This window comes from Leopardus geoffroyi, chromosome A3, assembly GCF_018350155.1.
Source record: "Leopardus geoffroyi isolate Oge1 chromosome A3, O.geoffroyi_Oge1_pat1.0, whole genome shotgun sequence".
NCBI lineage: Eukaryota > Metazoa > Chordata > Mammalia > Carnivora > Felidae > Leopardus > Leopardus geoffroyi.
In genome coordinates this window covers 55,847,251-55,867,709 of record NC_059336.1, presented here as the reverse complement: position 1 = coordinate 55,867,709, position 20,459 = coordinate 55,847,251, and the positions used below count along the sequence as shown (strand labels likewise).

At 42.1% G+C, this 20,459-nt stretch overlaps 2 long non-coding RNA genes across 3 annotated transcripts in view; one reads left to right on the top strand and one right to left on the bottom strand.

Annotated features, from left to right (window-relative positions):
• Positions 1 to 19,354, top strand: part of LOC123580619 — an 81,929-nt gene extending 62,575 nt beyond the window's left edge. The window contains exons 2-4 of one of the 2 annotated variants that reach the window (XR_006703400.1): positions 14,516 to 15,168; positions 16,062 to 16,522; positions 17,766 to 19,354. This is a non-coding gene — a long non-coding RNA (uncharacterized LOC123580619). Of the gene's footprint in view, positions 1 to 14,515; positions 16,523 to 17,765 lie in introns of both variants that reach the window. The other variant, XR_006703399.1, reaches the window with a different exon arrangement.
• LOC123580620 lies at positions 5,463 to 12,887 on the bottom strand. The gene is made up of 2 exons (XR_006703401.1): positions 12,557 to 12,887; positions 5,463 to 8,170 (listed from the first exon to the last, which is right to left on the bottom strand). It is a non-coding gene; the product is annotated as an uncharacterized LOC123580620 (long non-coding RNA).
• Positions 19,355 to 20,459: the final 1,105 nt, after the last annotated feature.

Sequence of the window (20,459 nt, the reverse complement as noted above, 5' to 3'; positions counted from 1 at the left end):
TTGGCACTAGCTGCTTATAACATTTTAGAGCAAGATCAAGCCTGCTTTTCTGTCCAGTGAATCTATGTTGAGCTATCTTGCTCGACTGACAACTTACTTTTCAGTTTCAGCACTAAGTCTGATGTGTTCCTCTGCTTCTAAAATTTCTATGTTGAAATCCTAACTTCAAATCATCATAATTTTATTTATAGAAGTATTAAAATGCGTTAGTGAGTTCTGTCTGAATATTATAATCTTCACTCTGTAGAAATGTAAAACCTGATTTTCAGAAGACGCTGAACCATATATTTTAATTTAATTCCTTCTTTTTTTTTTCAGAGAACATATTCTTTCAGATGTCACGCTTTTGAAATTTCAGATTTATTTGATAGTCTAACAGATGACCAACCTTGGTGAACATTCCACCCACGCTTGAAAAGACCATGTATTCTGCAGTCATTGAAAACTGTGTTCTATAAACATCAATTAGATCAAGCTTGTTAATTGTGTTATTCACATCTTCTCTACCTTTACTGATTTTTCTAGTTCTGGAAAATGACCGATTGCGGTAGAGAGGAGTATTACATCTGCCATTGTGATTGCAGTGGTTTATTTTTCCTTTTAGTTCTGAGAGCTTTTATTGTGAAACTCTATTTTTAGGACATCATAATTATTATGTGCACATTAATATGTATATTAATAATCATGTACATAATAATTAAGCACATAATATAATTATGTCATCCAGATGTACTGACCCTTTTATTGTCATTGAAATGTGTGTTTACCTCTACTGACGCTCCTTTTCTTAAAATCTACTTTGGTCTTAATATAGACATGCCAGCCTCTACGATTAGCATTTGCACATATACCTTTTTATATTCGTTTAGCTTTGAATCTCTTTGTGTTTTTGCATTTTAAGTATGTCTCTTATAGACAACAAAGTGTAGGATATTGCTTTTGTTATCCAACCCTACATTCTCTCCCTTTTAGTTGTAGTATTTTATTCATTTATACTTAATGTAGTCATAGATACACTTGTGTTTAGGTTTGTGATTTTGTTTTTTGTTTTATATTTGTGTTTTTGGTTTCTCTCTTTCTCCTTTCCTGTCTTCTTTTGAAATAACTTAATGTGCCTACTAGTCCATTTTGACCTGTCTGTTGGCTTTTTAATCTATGCCTCTTTGCCTTTTTAGTGGATCCTCCAGGAATTATAATGTGTCTCTTTAAATTAACTCACCCTGAGTTAATATTGTGCTATTTTACATAAAATATAAGAACCTTGCAAAAGTGTCATTCCATTTACTTCCCTTTACTATTGCTATCATATCAATTATGTCAACAACCATGATAAAGTACTCAACAGAGTTATGACTTGTTTTGAACAGATCCATGTCTCAAATAAAATTAAGAGAAGAAAATAAATTTACATATAGAATCTCTCATGTTTCCCACCTACTTGTCTTTTTTACTGGTCTTCATTCCTTCTGTTATTCCCCCTTTGGCCTGAGGAATGGCCTATAGCCTTCCTTGCAATGTAATTCTGCTGGTAATAAATTTAGGCTTCTTTGATTTAAAGTGTTTTATTTCATCCTCAGTTTTGAAGGATGTGTTCACTGATCATAGAATTCTGAGTGACATATTTTTTTTCTTTCATCATTTTAAAGGTACAGTTAATTTGTATTGAGATTGCTTTGTTTGAGTTCTGGCCTTCATTTCTTCTGATGAGAAGTCAGTCATCATTTTTTATCATTTTTCTCTTCGTGTTATACGTTGTTCTTCTACACCTGATTCCATGATTTTCTCTTGATCTTTGTTTTTACCTTTTATAAAAAGTTTATTTATTTATTGTGTGTGTGTGAGAGAGAGAGAGAGAATGAGGGAGGGGCAGAGACAGGGGTAGAGAGAGAATCCCAGACAGGTTCTACACTCAGTGCAGATCCCAATGCAGATCGATGGCTAGATCTCAACTGTGAGATCATGACCTGAGCCAAAATCAAGTCAGACACTTTACCAACTTAGCCACCCAGGTGTCCTGTTTTTTACCTTTTTACTTCCAATATGTCCAGGTTTGACTTTCTTCTTATCTTTTGAACTCATTGAGATTCTTGGGTGTTGCACCAAATTTGGGAAGATTTTGGCCATTAATTCTTAAAATATATTTTCTGCCCATCTGTCCTCTCCTCTGAGACTCCAGTTACACATGTTAGAATACTTGAAGCATTCTCACAGACCTCTAAGGCTGTGATGATTTTATTTCAATCATCTTTCTCTGTTTTTTTGATTGGATAATTTCTACTGATTTATCCTCAAGCTCACTAACTTTTCCTTTAATCTTATTTAGTCTGCTCTTAAACCCATCCAATTATTTCTTTTTTCTGTTACTATACTTTTCAATTCCAGAATTTACACTTAGTTACTCTGTACAGTTTCTGTTTCTCTGCTGGTATTCCATATATCTTAGTTTATTATGTGTGTGTTTTGCCTCTATGTCATTGACTATTTATAATAGCTATTTTAAAGCCCTTGCCTGCTAATTATAACTTCTGAGTTACCTCAAGGTGACTTTCCATCGACTTGTTTTATTTTTCCTGATGTGGGTCATATTTTCCTGTTTCATTAAATATATAGTGATTTTTAAAATTTTGGTACTGGCCATTAAAAATAGTATGTTATTGAGGCTCTGGATCCCATAACGATCCTCTAAAACATGACTTTTGCAATAGCAGGCTCTTAATCTAGCTGGACTTGGGCTGTAAACTTGGTCTCCCATGTGGTAGGTAGCAGCTAAAGTCTCTGCTTAATTATTTCAGCTTCCACTGATGCTTTTCTGTTGTGCTCCCAAGGCCTCCAACTAAATGTTGTTTGATAGGAATCTAAGGATCCGGGAAAAGATTTTGCACGAATGTGGAGTTCACTAACTTTCGCAACTCTCACCTACAGTGACCTGTTCCCGTACTTTTTGGCGGCTGCTTGACCAGACTCTAAAGTGTCTCCTGAAATCTCAAGCCAGCAAGGCAGCCAGAGCCATATTCCAATTAGAGAGTGTCCATAAAAAGGCCTCAAACCTCCAATCTTATCTGCCATAATCCACCTTTCAAAGTCACACCTCTCTCCACTAAGTTTCTGCCTGCTCTGTGTCTCTCAAAAGGAACTTCAAATTGTTTGTGTTGTCTGTGTATGTTTGCTTTTTGTTCTGATCTTACATTGTTATTGACAGAAGAGCTAAACATATCGAACTACTTTACTACTCCAAAAAGCCATGTAAATTATACCATCTATTTTAAATGGTTTATTTCTACAAAGCATAGCTTTGTCTGTATAATTCAAATAATCCACAATTTCAAATTCTACCGTCTTTGAACAACAAAAACACCAGTATATCTTGAGACCCACAAAAAGAAAAAAATTTTTTTAAAAAAAGGAAGTAGTAATAAACAGCAGAAAACCTATTTTGACTCTGAAGAGAAAAAAAAAGCCCCCAGAATTTCATTGGAATGTGAAATTTCTTCAATTTTCAAATTAAACATCTAGTGAAGCTCTGTCCAATAGAACTTTCTGTAATGATGTATATGTTTTACCTATGTCTTTTATGATAACCACAAGACATAGGTAGCTATTGGGCACTTAAAATGTGGCCAACATTACTAAAAAGTTGAATTTTTATTATTCTTAATTTTGTTTTATTGCTTTTAATCAGTTTATTTGTTTTGAGAGAGAAAGTGTGTGTGTGTGTGTGCACATGTACATAAGCAGGGGAGTGGCAGAGAGAGAGGGAGAAAGAGAATCCCAAGCAGTCTCTATGCTGTGAGCGTGGAGTCAGGCTTGGGGCTCAATCCAGCAAACCGTGAAATCATGATCTGAACCGAAACCAAAAGTCAGACGCTTATCCAACTGAACCACCCAGGTGCCCCTATACTTACTTTTACATATTGGCAATTTAAATAGCCACACGTGGCTAATGTCAACTGCATTGAGCAGTATAGGTATAGTGCAAGCAAGAGATTATCATCAACAGCAGGTAGAAGGCATTTTTGATGAGATAATAGAGATATTTTAATGTGGCTTAATCAAAGAAATAAAGAATTCAGTGATTTATGATATAAAGATGTTTAACTATCCCTCACTATACCATTTTCTTCTAAAACATTACATAGCATTTATACTGCTGCTGTTTCTGGACTATATTTTTAGGACCAAGGAGCAAATGACTAAAAAGAAAAAGGGTAACATGAATTTATTAATAAATTAAATATTTTATCATGCAGATTATGTAATAATTATGGCCCCCAAGTTAAAACTCACTTGATTTATTATGGTGAATATGTATATAAAGTAGGGTCACATCTCACTTAGAGGTGAGGATCTCAGGTAAAGTGAAAAGCAAGATGGTCTGAATCACCCTTGAAGCAAAAATTCCTTTATATCTATCTGCTATAAAATGAAGCATGGTACTAACTCGTGATAAATTCACTCCCGACCATTTTTCCTCCCAGACTGGAATAGATCATTGTTTCCAAGGCTGAACGACAGATGGTAACAACGGTCTAATATTTAGATGTAACGCTGTGTGAGTAGCATTTCCTACACATAGACTCCCAGAACCCACTCAGAGAGGACAGGTATCTTGCTCTGAGATACAGGGACTGTGGCCATTTAAAGAGGCAACACACCTCTCGCCGTGCAGTTACTCCATGGCAAGGCTCACGGTGAAGGGAAGACGGGGACATTGCCCCCAACTGTGACAATTCTCTCTCTCTCTCTCTGTGTGTTCATCATAACTCCTGTCAGAAATTCATGTACTTGAATTTGAGCAAGATAAGTATGCCTATGTGAAACTCCCTTATAATGCATTTGGGGAAATGATCAGTAAAAATGGATAGAGACCATAGTTTTTGACTCTAATTGTTTGTATTTCCCGTACCCAGAAAATCCAAACTGCCCCTTCTTTAGCCGTGCTAGACAATTAAGTCTTTAGACTATTCTTGGATTCACAGAGAAAATAGAGTAAGACTGTTAGATCATCTCCGAGCACAAAGAATTACCATCCAGAAGGACTGACCAATTGTAAGCACGTCCTAATTAAGATATTGGCATTGTCTGCCATGCTTCTGGTCTTAGAGTACAATTAACCTGACATGTTTCCCCTCTGTGTATATGTCTATTCTAGTGCCTATTGGTATTACCAGAGTTACCCAAATGATGCAGTTACCTCCGTGTTCTAGCAGAAATAAATGGAAGCCTTGATTACCGTTATTTATCTGTTTGGGGAAGTCTTGCTGTATAATACAATAGTTCCAAAATGTTAGGAGGACAGAATACAAACTTTATCTGTAATTTCATTATGTTTCACCCATTCTAAATGGCAGTGTGGGATATTTATTTTTAAAAGACTATCTCATGAATGCTTTCCTCTCCTTGGCCCACTTACCCTTTCAATTTTTCCTTATGGAACTAACAATGATAATACCAACAGCACCAAAAACATAGCAAGTGCTTTATGTCTAAAGGTCATGACCTTGGCCTTCAGAAAAACACAGTCACTCTTCCCGCATGAGTCTTTGTGAATCTTACACTGAACCCTCTACCAAAAGTACTTCTCTACATTGACGAGAACTGGTTGGTTGACTATATTATTTGATAAGAAGAGTTACGTTTTTATTTGAGGATGGGATGATTTTTCACTTTGAATTATTGCTTGGTTTTCTTCCCATACAATTCCATTTTGAGCCACTTGTGCATGCAAATTGCCTTATTTATTACCCAAAGATCAGGATCCTATCGTTTGTGTGTTTTCTCCATTCCTTCAATGTTATGGGACTTATCCCCATAAACTGATTTTCTGACTTTCGACTCTCCTCTGTTTCTGCCTATTAGTCATTTTGCTTTTCCATCTCTCCAGCGTTAGATTGCCATTGTGCCACATGTGAAACATGTTGCTTTCATTTCTCCCGTTACCCATAGTCTGAGATCGGATATCTTTAGAAAATTGCTTTCTATTGTTGACCTGCCCTTTTTTCTACAAGTCTTCTGTGATAGGACTTGTTCTCCCCCGTAGTCAGAATGCAGTGAGTAACTGGGGGAGACTTTTCTGGAATCAGAACCGCTCCTTTCACCGATCCTCTCTAGACAGTTTCCCCTGATCTGGGGAAATGCCTGATTTTCTGCCCAGTTTGTTTGGACCATCGTGTGGTCCCCACTCTTTGCAGGCAGAGCAAGCCTATAGAGGGATATGGGGAAGTTCCGTGTTAGTTAGGAAGCTGTGGTGGTTTTTGAATCATATTGGATGTTTTTGCAAAGTCAAGTGTATCTTTACCTTCGAGTCTTTTTTCTTAAGAACTCAAAAGATGTTTCGATGTATTCTCTTGCATGGCTCTTTGAGGAGAGAGCAAAGGTGACAGGTACATGTAAATAATGTAAATAACATCTTATCTCAACTGAAAAATTCATCATTTCTCTTCCACATTCTTTTTCTGTTGAAGTCATCTTGCAAGATAACTTTTGCTAAAAGGGCCACTAAAATTTGTCAGTAATTCCAATGGATATACTTTTGAACGCCCAGCAGAAGGCAGGCCGTGGAGGTAAAACAGCTCATGGGCACTGCACAAAGTTACTCATGGGCATTCCATGGACAGGAGAAAGGCACAAGGAGAGGCCTGACTAGAGTCAAAAACCCTCTGTCAGTGCTTTATAGTAAGCATCAAAGGATGAGACTACAAGTCCAGCAGTCCAGACAATAGGTCTTAGAGGGAGTCTACTGACCTACACTCTGTCCCACTAAGCAGTCAAGTTGAGGAGGATTCTGGGACCTTTATAAGAAAATCAGTTAGAACAGGATCCCTCATCCTCCAATCCCACAAATGGCAACAATGCTTAAGAATCTTTAGAACTCAGTGTCTGTACCACAAAAATGCCAACTGAAACTCAGAGTTGATCAGAGTTGGTTTTTCTGAGAATTATAGCTCAGCTAAACGACCTACTATCGCTCTCACTTCTGATAATTTACTTATAATCTCCCAGAATTGTCTTCCCCGTAGAATTGCTGTAAAGATTAAATGAGATAGTGCTTAGGACGTGCGCAGGCTAAGAGCCTGATAAATGAGCATTGTTCCTGCAGAGGCTGCTGAGAATAACAATGGGAGTTTCGCTTCTGCTACATAGCCAAGGGGATACGTACCGGGGACCCACAAGGTGAAAAGTGCAAAGTGACGGGGTGCTTTTTATACCTTGTCACACACAAGCCAGAAGCACTTGGTGCTTTGCCTGGGGGGCAGAGAGTTAAATTATGAAAGTGGAATGAGATCCAGAAGGTGAGGCTAGAGGTAGAAAAGGAAGACCAGAAGGCAGGCTTTTGGCAAGGGAAGCATAATGCAAAGCTGGGGTGAGTGGCAGCCAGAGTTCCTTAGAGTAGAGAACATTCTACTGGCAGACGATATCTCTGCTTGGACCCTGGCCCCTAGAGTCTGTCACCAATGCACAAGTTCCAGACTGATAGTCTACCTGGTGGTCAGTGGAACTCAGGCCCTCTACTGCATCGTTGGGGCCAACCGAGGAGCACTGGACCTTACCGGGTGAGGCTCCATGTGGTAGAGGCTAAGACGCCTGGTGGACTCTTCCATCCAGGTACTGAGACTATGGCAAATCCATTGTCTAAAGATGAGTAAGTGATTCTCGGTGTTTCCCTAGCACCCATGTTGAAGGCCTCTCAGGATCACCGTAGCTGTCAGGTATTTGTAGAACAGTCCTCAGGAAGGCGCCAGTAGTGTTATGCACCCTGCACAAGCAAGGGCCACGCAGAAGAGCTGCGTTAAACCCTTTGCCTCTGGTCCCACAATTCACCCTCCGCAGAGCTGGGTCTGACCAAGGTCATGGTGGGCTCATTTTCATGGTCCCATAGCATCTTTCTGTTAAAGCTTGAAATAATTTTTACCAAGCTGACGATAAGAAAGGCAATTGTTCAGAGCCGATAAAATAAAGTCGAGAGGACAGCAAATATTTAAATGTAAGTCATATTCAGATATTTTCAGCGGAGTAATGCGCTAGCAAAACATTTCTTGTTGTTCTTTCATTAAGTGGAGATGCAGGGAGGTCATAAGATACGCTATCCTGCGGTCTGCTGTTACTTGGATAAGCCGGAAGCTCGTATTTGCCAAGTTTCCTTAGTCGAGAAGTGTCATGTCAATGAAGTTAACTGTTGAGAACAAAGTATTTGAACTTCAAATTGTCATTCAAGAAAAGAATTTTGAGTACTCCTTTAAAAAAAATTGGCAGTTGTCATTTAATAGATGATGTGATCTAAAAGCATATTATTTTTTAATGTTACCTAGGAGATCTCATCAGCTTCATGACATTCTTAATCTTTGGTATAATTGTCTAAATTGATAGAACATCTTTTATTAAACTGATAGAGGTACATCCTGCCCTTTTATGAGTCAAGTAAACAGGTGTGATTATTCAGGGCTCTAAGTTCTTACTTCTTTTGTCTTTCCTTTTTTTTGTATCAACCCTCCTAAAACTTTCTGATACTGATAAAAGTGGCACGGTTTTAAAAGATAAGAAGCACCCAAATTATCTTCTCCCTGACCTTTATGGTTTCCAGAACAAGTCGTTTCTGTTAACAGCACAGTTCAAGCTTTTTCTTACAAAGGACGCGTGGCATTGCGCCCTAAGAAAAACATTTATTGTCCCTGATAAGGAAAGTTATTAAGCCCTCATTTTTGCTCAGAAAACCATTTCGAGCAGAAGAAAGTTGGGGGATATTTTAGAACGCCTGAGGAAAATTTTGAAAGAAAGGGGGGGAAACGTCCCGTTAAGTTACATTTTCTTCAGGTACGCATATAGTTTTATAACTTTGACTATGCCTTGTTGCAACAAGTAAGATAGGTTTCAAGGATCATTCTTGGCAGCCTTTCGATAGAAGCAGCACATTGACACTGCTGAAGTTTAATGTGTTGAAGGTAAGTTTTGTAAAAAGGATTATTGGGAGAATGTGAACAGGAAACTGGCACAGAGTTAAAATTCATATAATATGTTAACCGAACTTAAACCTTTAAACCCGGCTGCTTCTTTTTATTATTATTATTATTTATCTTTTTTTTTGAGAGAGAGAGAGAGAGAGAGAGCTGGGGAGAAACACAGAAAGAGCGGGACAGAGGATCCAAAGCAAGCTCTGCCCTGACAGCAGCAAGCCCGATGCGGGGTTCGAACTCACAAACCGCGAGATCGTGACTTGGGCCAAAGTCCAAAGCTCAACCGACTGAGCCACCAGGGCGCCCCTAAACCTGGTTGCTTCTTACATTGAACAATTCAGATTCAGTGGTCATCCTCTGAACGAACCTGTGTGTTTTCCTTAAAAGCGGTTTCATGAACAGTGTTTGTTCAGAAAGGCAGGTGCATACAAAAGCTCATCCACTGGTGGTCAGCTGCCTCCGTCAGTTTTTTCCTGGGGCTTCAAAACAAACAAGTGTGATCTATGGATCCCTGCAGGTTGCACGGTCTGTGACAATACAACTCTGTTGCCATTAATTCTTAAGGAACTACGGACCGAATGTCCAGGAAGGCAAAGTTATAATATAAACCTCCTCCTTGTTACCAAAAAAAGTGGGGGTCTCTTTTGCGCTGTTTTGGACTAGCTGAAGGTTAGTGCACAGTCAGGGAAAAAGCACAAAGTATCTTGGAGCCACATAAAAGGAAGCATACATTTACAAATAATAAGATTCATTAAGGAAAATAATAGAAGAGGCAGTAATAGTCATTAAGTCTAGAATTCATAACTTCAGATTTCTCGTGCACAATAAGCTTTCTGGTGTGCCACTGTTTTTAATAGCCTAGCAGCTTTTTAAAATTCTTTTCTTAAAAGATGATGGGCTTCGAGCGCTAGGATATGCAAGTACACAGAAAAGACTGGCTTTGCTGACCATTTCTTTGTGTTTGGGTATATATTTCTGTATGGCATAATATTTCCTCTTGCACTGGTTTCCTGGCACGAAAATGTTTATTGCGCTCATTAGCTAAGAGGGTATCGGCACTGGTCCAATGAACACAGATCTGCCTTCTGATTTCAGCCATTAAATTGCAGTGGGATTCACAGGCTTAACATTGTGGGTGTGAGGATGATAAAATGGAAACTCCGTCTTTAGCCCAGTTACCATGGATGCAGTTAAAGGTCATAGTGCCAGCTGCTAACTAGTTGCCTTTTGAGCTGTGCTTCCCCTCCTGGCTCTGTGTTCTCGAGCACTTCCGTTCCTTGAGGTCTGTCCTGGAATACCTTCACCTAATTTCGTGACACACTAACCTCTTCTTGAAAACGGCAGGCTCCCTCCTTTCAAGACGACGGTTGCCATGGATCTCCTCTTTTATGTACGTATTATAGACACGGTATAGAATCCAAAGGTAAAGGCCTTAATAAAAATCCAAATTGCTGTGGCTTCGGCGTCCTGCGTTATTTTCTCATTTTCTGCACAGCGCTCATTCCCAGCCTCGCCCCCGCCGCCCCCAAAAAGTATGGTAAATTCCCATCTTCGTTCAAACTGGTAATGGGTTGAGGCACCGATGCATTCACCACGTGAACCATCAACTTCTTCTTCATTCGGCCCAAAGTCCTAGGAGTTAATTCCTTGTATTGCATGAGGTGTCAGGGTAATTACTGCTGATCAACCCTGTTTCCCCGCGTGCTGCCCAGCCTCGCGGGCCCCCTGTTTATTGATGCACCGCTACAGCATCGCGGCGCTTTCATTCAGCCAAGCTTCTTAATCGAAAGGGTTTGGACAATGTCGGATTTTCAAAGAGAAGAAGTAGGGGAAAAAATTAAAAGTAGCCAAGCAAAATAAAGTGCCTGGTAAGAAACCTGAATGCTCTACAAAATATTTCCTGATGTCGACACTTCGTCTCAATACATTTTAAAACTCCCATTCATTCCCCCAAAGAAGGTGCTGTGAGCCTTTCCTTGGGCGACCTAACTGTACGATCACATTTTGAAATATTTGGGGGAACGTGTAGCTTGAAAAAAAAAAAAACACTTCGGGAAAGTTTATTGCTTTTTGTTCTATTTAGATATGTCTCAACTGTGTGGAGCTATATAAGCCAGAATACAAAGAAACTTACCAAAAAAAAAAAAAAAATGTTGTGCCCCTCTGTTTTAAACACACATTTATATAACTTGTCATTTCATAAAAATAAATTAAGTATTATATGAGCCAAATGTTTCAATTCCACACAAGAGTGGTTTCTGGGGCTCTTGGCAGAATGCCACTATATTCATTTTTATTTCAAACACAATGTGAAGTCTTTAATTTTAATACACTTTGTAACTATAATGGTTATAAGGCATATACTGTATTAATCCACCCTCATCTTTTTCTGGGCCTGGGCAGATTTCACTGAAGAACAGAAAGATCCGTTGATTTCATGTACCTTACACACTTTAAAATACTGTGGAAGCCTGGGGTGGGGTGCGGGGCCCAGAGAAAGAATTCAGAGCCGGGCACTCAGGGCTCAGCGCCCTAAACGTTGCCACTGGCGTTGGCCTATCATCCTTGCACGTGTCCGGTCCCCGAGTTCAAGGGACGGCCAGATAGAAAAGCGAGGCGAGCAGTCGAGAGGGGAGGGGAAGTCCCATCTGCCGCCTTGGGCTCTTCCCCGGCTCTTGAGTCCCTGGGCACCTCCCTCGGGAGCCATCTCTCAGCCTCTGGCAGTCTGAACGGAGAGGAGGACTGGTTAGTCAGCTGATGGGAGCCTCTCTGCAAGCGCCCCATGTGATGGCAGTGTGGTCATGGGCCAAATCCTTCCCCACAGCTCCTTTATCCTCTGGAACTCTACTGGCCAACAGTCAGAGAATGAGCAGGGGACAAGAACACTAGGAGATCCCTGCCCCGTTTAATCCGAGCTAGTCTGCCAGAAAAAACGAGAGGCTGATGCCCGGTAAGAGGCACCAGAGTGGCAACGACAAATACATATGTAAATCTATTAATCCCCAGGGACAGTCCCCAGGTCTCAGAGCGACCTCAGCAGCAGAGAGGTATTTCTTCATTAAAGGGGCCGGCGGAGGGGGCGGGAGGGAGAAGTCATTCTCCTAAGCCTTGCGACTGTATTCTTGGGGACACCAGAATAACACGTTTCCAGCGCTCAGGGAGACTTGAGCTCTCTCCTCTTCCTCTGCCACACTTCTAATCAGAGAATTTCTTCCTGTGCCTTGTTTACTGTTGATATTTTCTGGCTGATTGGAGAGGAATGACATTTTGACAATTTACTGTAGCAGTAAGCACTGTACAAACAAAAGGTGCTGATGAAAACTGGAACCCATTATTATGTAAATGACGGCTGAGTAACACAGAATCTGTCTCCCAGTCACCATCATTGAGACCAGTTTTACTCAATGATAATAATTTTCATGATTGCAGACTTCAGAGTGATCAGAAATATGCTTTAGCTGTTGCATTTATCTGCTGCTGGTACTTGACCCTTAATTAAATTCTGAAACTTTTTTATATAATAAAGTAAAATACAGCTGACACTTCCGTTCAAACAAAGAGGCTCAAACACAGAGCTACCAAATAAGATAAAGGTATTTCAGACTTACCTCGCTGTATTTATAGTAAACACGGATTGTACAGTGTATTTTGAAAGCGAGCTTAAAGTTTCAAATGCAGATGTGTGTTTTCAAGTAATTTCAATTCTGTACTTCGGCACGGCTCTTCTTAAATAATGCGAAACCTCTGCAGGCTCATCTTGGACACGTCATAATAAAAAAATCTGTTTGAAAGGCATGTAAATGTGCTCTGAAAATAAGTTCTGTGGATTCTTTAAATCATCCGTCTTAATATCTAGACTATTCAAAGCGAGTCCTCAAAACTACGCCACTTATTAAGCCCCACACAGCTTGGGGAGCCTGCACTGAGCTTTGGAAAGGAATCTTTTCTTCAGAAATGTGTTCTTGTCTTAAAAGGAGAAAGCCAAGGCAAATTTTCAAGCAGCATTTTGGCTTCAATGACAAATTGATTGGCTAAAACAGATGTCAAAGTGAAAATACAAAGAGCCAGGCATTATATGCAGGTATCAGCTGTTTTCTTAAGAATGGCTGACAGTAAAAGACACTTTGGCTAATGTGTTCTTATTCTCTTGAAATCCTGCTAATGCTCCAGAGCATTTATTTACCTTGGAGTTCTCGCACTCTTTCAGGGTTGGCGGGGGAGGGCAGAATGGGGGGGGGGGGAGGGGGAATCTTCGTTTTGAATATGTTAATAAGTAAAAGTCAATTTAAAGGGGGCAATTGTATGAGCCCGTTTTTAATATTTCCTTAAATATATAACCCTTTCTAGCCAGGCAGCTCACAGAGCCAATGAGCTAAGAAGGTAATTACTTAAGTGGATTTCATGAAGAGCAGAAAGATGATTGTGTCACATTAAATAACAATTGTGCCCTTAATGATGTGTTGTGCTATAATGCAAACACCCCTCCGCCATCTCTGGCCAGGGCTCCAGTGTTCCTTTCTAATGACTCCTGGGGCTTCGGTCCCCTTGCCACGACTCGGGGCTTTCAGAGCCTATGTAAACACCAAGTGAGCTGGTATATTTTTTTAGACTGTGGTGCCTGCAGCTGCGTGGTCATTGATAAATTGGCTATGAATTGCTGAAATACTTCATATGAATATAAACATTGTTGTAGCTTTGTAGCTTGGAAAAAGGAAGAAAGAAATGGACTGGACCTGACAGAGGAGACGGCAAGTCCAGAACACAACCTTCCAGAGCTTTCGTTCTTTGTAGAGTAAAGGCCCCATTTACTTGGAAAACCAGCACAATAGTCCCCAAAAGTGTGTGTGTGTGGAGGGGGGAGGGATGTGAATGCAGTTTTAGAAATTGCATGAAGTGTGGTTTCATATTTAGGCATTTCTCTCCTATAGAATATAGAAGCAGGACATAATATTGCTGTATATTAGATTTTGTTTCTTTGGAATATATAGTATTCTGAGCATCTGTATCCACTCCACTTGGTCTAGAGATACAAAAGAAGGGCCAGCATAATAAATAAATCCTATCTCTGACTTAGGATTCACATGAGATGCTATCTAGCCTTAGAGGCAGAATTTTCACAGTGATGTACACTTAAGAAAGAGAGAAAAAAATAAAAACATGAACAGGATAATTAGCCCATGGCTATAAATTTTCTTGACTGCTCTTGGAGGCTATTATAATGACCAGTTCCCATACAGTCCATCATAGTATCTCTTCGTAGACATGCACATCGAATCTTTACAAGATCATTTCTTTCCTGATGTTAAAATTAATACATCTGCTTTCAAAGGATATGATTCAAATGAAATGTACAAAATGCAATAAACAACCCAAACGCGGAGAAAGTACTTTGCACGAAATCCTATTTGATTAGCAACGTACCCATTTCACAGCACGAAGAAATAAGATCCTTAAGGTCAGGAAATCTGAACCTCACTATAGGTTAAATATGTTGTGGTTGTTGAGATGAGCAAATCTCTTACCTCTGATATTTTGTCTTTGTCTGTTTGTTGGTTGTGCTATTCAAGGAAGGGAGACATTTGGATCAGAACAGATGAGTGAAATGGAGACTGGAAACCCCTGATCATGTTGAAACACACCGGATCCGATTCTGGAAATAACTAGCACAAAATCAGATTCCATAATCATGAAAGAAACACCTGTGGGGTGCCAAGCATCTCTCTTTGCGGATATAAGATCACCGCCCTGGAGCAAGAAGGGGAGAAGGCCACCTTTACTGGGTCCTGTATAGGGCACTGCCTTGGCTGATGCTTCCTTCCCGCTCTGTGAGACAGAGTATCAGACCCCACAAGAAGCTGCATAACCCCCCTCCCCCCGCTTTCTCGGAGCCTGGGTCCATCCAGGTCTGACTGACTCCAAAGCAAGACTTGCTTACAGCATGGATATGATCCAACGGGTGGGAGAGACCGGTCAACATTGAGATCCAGATGCAATAATAAAGCCTCAACCAAGCGCTGCAGGCAGCTGGAGAAGGAGGCGACGCAACAATACAGATGGTCACAGAGGCCACCCCTCATCTCCAATATCCTTTTCCAAAACAAGTAGGAGCGGCCCTACAAGCTTATGGGAGCTATACATAAGCTGCTTAGAGAGCCGCCCCTACTACTGGGCACCGAGGACTCTAACTACTCGGCAAGTATTTCCCCCTGCACTCTAAACAGTTAAGTATTTTGTGTCCATTTTACAAACAAGAGAGAGAAAATGCATGAAATAGATGATTCCTCGAGCCACACACTCTTCCAAGTGTTTGACGTACATTAACATCTCAAAGCCACCTTGGGAGTTAGGCATTATTGGATTCATTCCCATTTTACAGATGAGGCAGTGAGCCACCAGGATGAGTGACCAGGGTGAGGTCACGTAGCTGGAGAGCGGAGGACCAGTTGCTGACCCAGGATGGCTGTCCCGAGCCTGGATCACTGAAATGCACTGCCTCCAGCAAAAGCAATTAAGGCTGGTCGGAGTGAACCATCCCAGACCGTGGGCGGGGTGGAGGTTATAAACATTGACCAAAAACCCTGTGACGAATGGGTGAAGTATTTATTCCTTTCAATACAACCTATCTGGACGCTTTCCTTTTCTCATGATGCATGTACAGAATTCGAGTTGGTGCCCACAAAATTTGCCTCCTACCCTCAGATAGGCATACAGTAAAATACAGACATGGTTCCAGCGAAATCTACGCTTGTACGTATCACATTTAATGTGCTTCTGAATTGTAGATAAATTTATCATCTAGCATTTTGATGCCAATAAGCCAATTCATATGAAAGAGCCTTGCAAAAAGAAAAAACTTATTCTTGAAGCTTCAGGAAGAGACTTACAAGTAATAATCAAATATCAGAGGAAGGCATAAAATGATTTGGGGTGAAGTTATACATGATAGCATTCGCTCAAAACATTTGAGATAGTAAACTTTTCCATCCTCGAGCGATTTCTGAATTTCTCGTACAGGGCTACTCAGTTTTCTCAATCAACGTTGGGGGCTGGCCCAGCATCCTTTGCAGTTTCCAGAGCATGTGATGATGTTCTGTTTCCTTTTCCACCAAACAGAAACCACGGTCTTCTACCTCTTTCCCACGAAGCCCCTCAGACTGAGACACCACGGAGGTCACCACTCGTCTTCAGGAGCTGGCTGGTCACTAGCTCCTGCACACCCTCTGCCCTTGACGGTCGTGTACAGAACCTTCCCAATAAGAGCACAGTGTCCCTCTGTTCACATATGGCTGGGGGTTGTAATATATACATTTTAATGCATATTTGCTGAGCTACCACTATGCACCCAGCACTGTGCACTCCTTGTCTCTCCCTGGAGCATGCATGGAGATTTCAGAGCGGTCCTCTCTCTGAATACGGAGCGAGAGAGAGACCCTCACTGGCCTGAGGCTCCCTTAAGGCTTATGTGACAATGCACCTGCTGAAAATGCAAGCAGGAGCCCTGAACTACATCTAAGCCACTTTACTTTCCTACACAATGATGCTCTCTACCTGGGTTCCCGGAAGCAGACACAGAGGTAGAGTTTACAGTGTGTGTGTGTTGGGCGGGGGGCGGGGAGAGGAGAGGGAAGTGGTCTAAAGGGACCAACAGGTGGGAAGGAAGGGAATAAAGCCAGACTAGGCGGACAGAGAGGCTGGGCTGCCTTGAAGTGTCTACAAAGCCCCAGCTGACCTCAGGAGCTCTGGAGCTAGAGTAGCCCTTCAAAGTTGTCCCCAAATGGAGCAAGGCAGTCAGGCTTTTTATCCTCTACATCAGCTGACCGACGATAAGGGATGTCCCAGGAAGAGGCGTGACCTGGGACAAAGCAGCACTCTCCAGCCAAGGAGACTTCAGGAGAGGCTGACAGTTGAGCGCCGTTCTGCCCAGCTGGCAGAATGACGGATGTGGGCAGCACAGGATAATGTCCACGAGACTCTCCGTATCTTAAACCTAGAATCCCGTTCCATCTATGTCATTTCATGGGAAGCAAATGAGTCCAAAGAATTAGCATTTCTCAGATGCATCAAGTTCGTGTCCGCACACGATAGGAATCACTCCTACCACGCCCTGGACAGCAGGTCACCTAGCTTCGATTTGGACACTTCTGGGAACAGGAGCTCATTGTTGGGGAGCTTTAGGTGTTACACGGTTTTTCCCAACGTTGAGCCAAATCTTCCCGGTAGAAATTGCTCTTTAATAATAGCCATCGTATTGACAAGTTATTGGCCGGGTAGCAAAACTAGGAAAGAATAGCGCGTTTGTGCAAATCCATTTGGACCAAGGACTGAAATAATGGAGTAGATATTTATTCCTTTTTTGAAAAAACTATTCTACGGGCTCTTCTCCACCGAAGAGTCAGAGTGATCTTTTTTTAAACAAAGATCAGGGGCGCCTGGGTGGCGCAGTCGGTTAAGCATCCGACTTCAGCCAGGTCACGATTTCGCGGTCCGGGAGTTCGAGCCCCGCGTCAGGCTCTGGGCTGATGGCTCAGAGCCTGGAGCCTGTTTCCGATTCTGTGTCTCCCTCTCTCTCTGCCCCTCCCCCGTTCATGCTCTGTCTCTCTCTGTCCCAAAAATAAATAAACCTTGAAAAAAAAAATTTTTTAAACAAAGATCAGATCAGTCATAGGCTATGCTCAAACTCCTTTACTTGGAATGTAGCCCACAGGCCTTGTCCTGGCCTACAAGTCCCCTCCTTTCCGGAACCTGACCCTGGCGCGGCCCTCGCCTCCTACCTAACACCCTGGATTCAGCCACTTTGCTCTTTTTACTGTTCTGCAGACACTCCCACGTCATTCTGCTTCAGGCCTTTGTACTTGCCGGGACGTCTGCCCTTAACGCGCATCCTCCAGACTTTTGCAAGGCTTCATTCAAATGCCAACTTCTCAGAAAGGCTTCCTGACACACCCCTTCTCAGAAGAGCTCCTCACCCTCGCGACCCCCTCATTCTGCTTGCTTTCTCTTCATAGCCCTCGCTAATTCCTAGTGCGTGTGTTGAAGTTTTGTTCGGCACCACATCTCTACGCTCCTAAAACAGCTCCTGGCACATAGGAGCATTAAGTAAATATTTGTTGAGTGAGAACGCAAATAAATAAATCAGTGCACAAACAGAACCTTGCCCAAAAGTTACGGGTAGCGCAGTTGGGAAGTTGCCGAAATGCTCGAGGTGGGGCTCGGAATAAACCTCAACCGAAAGAAAACCATTTAATAAAGGGAAATCCAAACGTTTATTCTCCTGAGTCACAATCCAAGAGCAGAGACTTTCTATCACACTTCATATATAGGCACCATAACTGTCAATTCCTGGAGGGCAGGGACCAGGTTTCATTCTTCTTTTATCCCCTGAAGCTCCTAGCCTGGTAACCTTGAGTGCATTAGGCACCTCTAAATGTCTGTTGAACATAATCAACTTAGCATATCAATCATCCTGGCCACTAAAACCAAGACTTTGGTCACCTGATGCTGTCATGGGGGAACGGAGAAGGCTAGCCTGTTTCAAGCATCATTACAGTTTTTTCTTCTGCATCTTTAAGAGTATTAGACCGGTGCACCAAGGTTCTTCACTGTGTCTGTAGACGTAGTTAGGAAAAAAAACATTCGAGATTGCATTGCCATTTAAGAGTTTGCTAACGTTCCGTAGAATGAAAGCCCCATTCAGTGGAACTCGGAAGGACCGGCCCGTAAACAACATTTACGGAGTGGGCTCTGTGCTCAGCCCCACGGTGGTCAGAGCTGCTGTCTTAATGACCCGGAGGAATGCCCAGGACATACTCTGCTGTTGAAGGGAAGTTGTGTGGGGAGTTTGGCTGGGTTCCTTGATTTTAGTTTGGTAAACCACCCATTCTGCCTCCTTAGGAGAAATTGCTACAGCGTCCTGAGGCAAATAAATGACTGACCCTGAGTCTCCCCTTTGAGGACTCATGCTTCACCGGGAAGGCCAGGAGAAGCAAGTCCTTCGGCGCTGCCTAGACCCCTCCCGCCACGACGTGGGGATGTGTTGGCAATGAGGGTAGCTGGTCGATAGTGGTAGGAGACTCATTTAGCAGAGAGGTACTAAAGCAAACATGCAAACATGAACCAAATATCACATGCAAACATGAACCAAATGTCACCAAGTCCGGGCCAAACCTCCCACCGCCAACAGCCTTGGCGGGGGGGGGAGGGGGGGGGACGAGAAGATGAGGGAAGCAGAGGGAACAGGAAGAGCGGAACAGAGCAAGAGCGACCCATGTGACAGCAGGGGGCCCCGTGTGTCCTGTTCCTTTGTAAAGCAGTGAGCCATGCTAAGAAGACATTTCTTTTTTGTTGTTGTTTTTAATGCTTATTTACTTATTTTAAGATGGGGGGGGCACACAGAGAAATAGAGAGAGAGAGGGAGGGAGAAAGAGAATCCCAAGCAGATTTCATGCTCAGCGCAGAGCCCGACGCGGGGCTCGATCTCACGAACCATGAGATCGCAACCTGAGTGGAAATCAAGAGTCGGATGCTTAACCGACGGGGCCACCCGGGCACCCCGCGACGTTTCTTTTTTAAGTTATCTCTTTTTTATTATCATAAAAGGAACCAACTTTTTTTTAATTTAGACAACACACCCAGGCACAGAAAGGTTGGATGAAACCACTTGCAATCCTACCACATGCAGATCAGCACTTGTTAAGCTATTTACATGGATGCTACAAGTATCTTTTTCTCTATATAATGTAGCTAATGTCTATTAACAAAAATCTAACTGTTGACCATTAAAGAATTCTGCAGTTCTGCAGTATCCCAGAGAAGGGAATGATCCAGTATGTGATGTTGCTGTATAATCTTTGGTCCATTCATTCAATGAATACTTTGTAAGTACCTACTATGTTCCAAGAAATAGTCTTACAAGCTTGCGATACAAAATGAAAGACATTGTCCTTGTCCTCAGGCAGGTCAAAGCGAGACAAGAAAGTAATTACAGTTCAGTGAATTATAATTCAGTGAGTAGGTGCATCTTGCTTAGCCAGAGACTGAGATTTTCAAAAGACATGATAAATGAATTCAGTATTGATGAGTAGGAGGCAGTTAATAGGAAAAGAAGTTAGGGGGAGGGAACCTGATGGGCAGAGACACGGATCTGAGAGTAAACACAGTGCATCTGAGGAATAGCCAGGAGATCAGATGAACTGGGGCAGAGCAGGCAGGAAACAAAGTAGGAGACGTAGGAAACGGATCGTGCTAAAGAATACGGACCTTGGGGCGCCTGGGTGGTGCAGTCGGTTAAGCGTCCGACTTCAGCCAGGTCACGATCTCGCGGCCCGTGAGTTCGAGCCCCGCGTCGGGCTCTGGGCTGATGGCTCAGAGCCTGGAGCCTGTTTCCGATTCTGTGTCTCCCTCTCTCTCTGCCCCTCCCCCGTTCATGCTCTCTCTCTGTCCCAAAAATAAATAAACGTTGAAAAAAAATTTAAAAAAAAAAAAAAAAAAAAGAATACGGACCTTGCCAGGTGC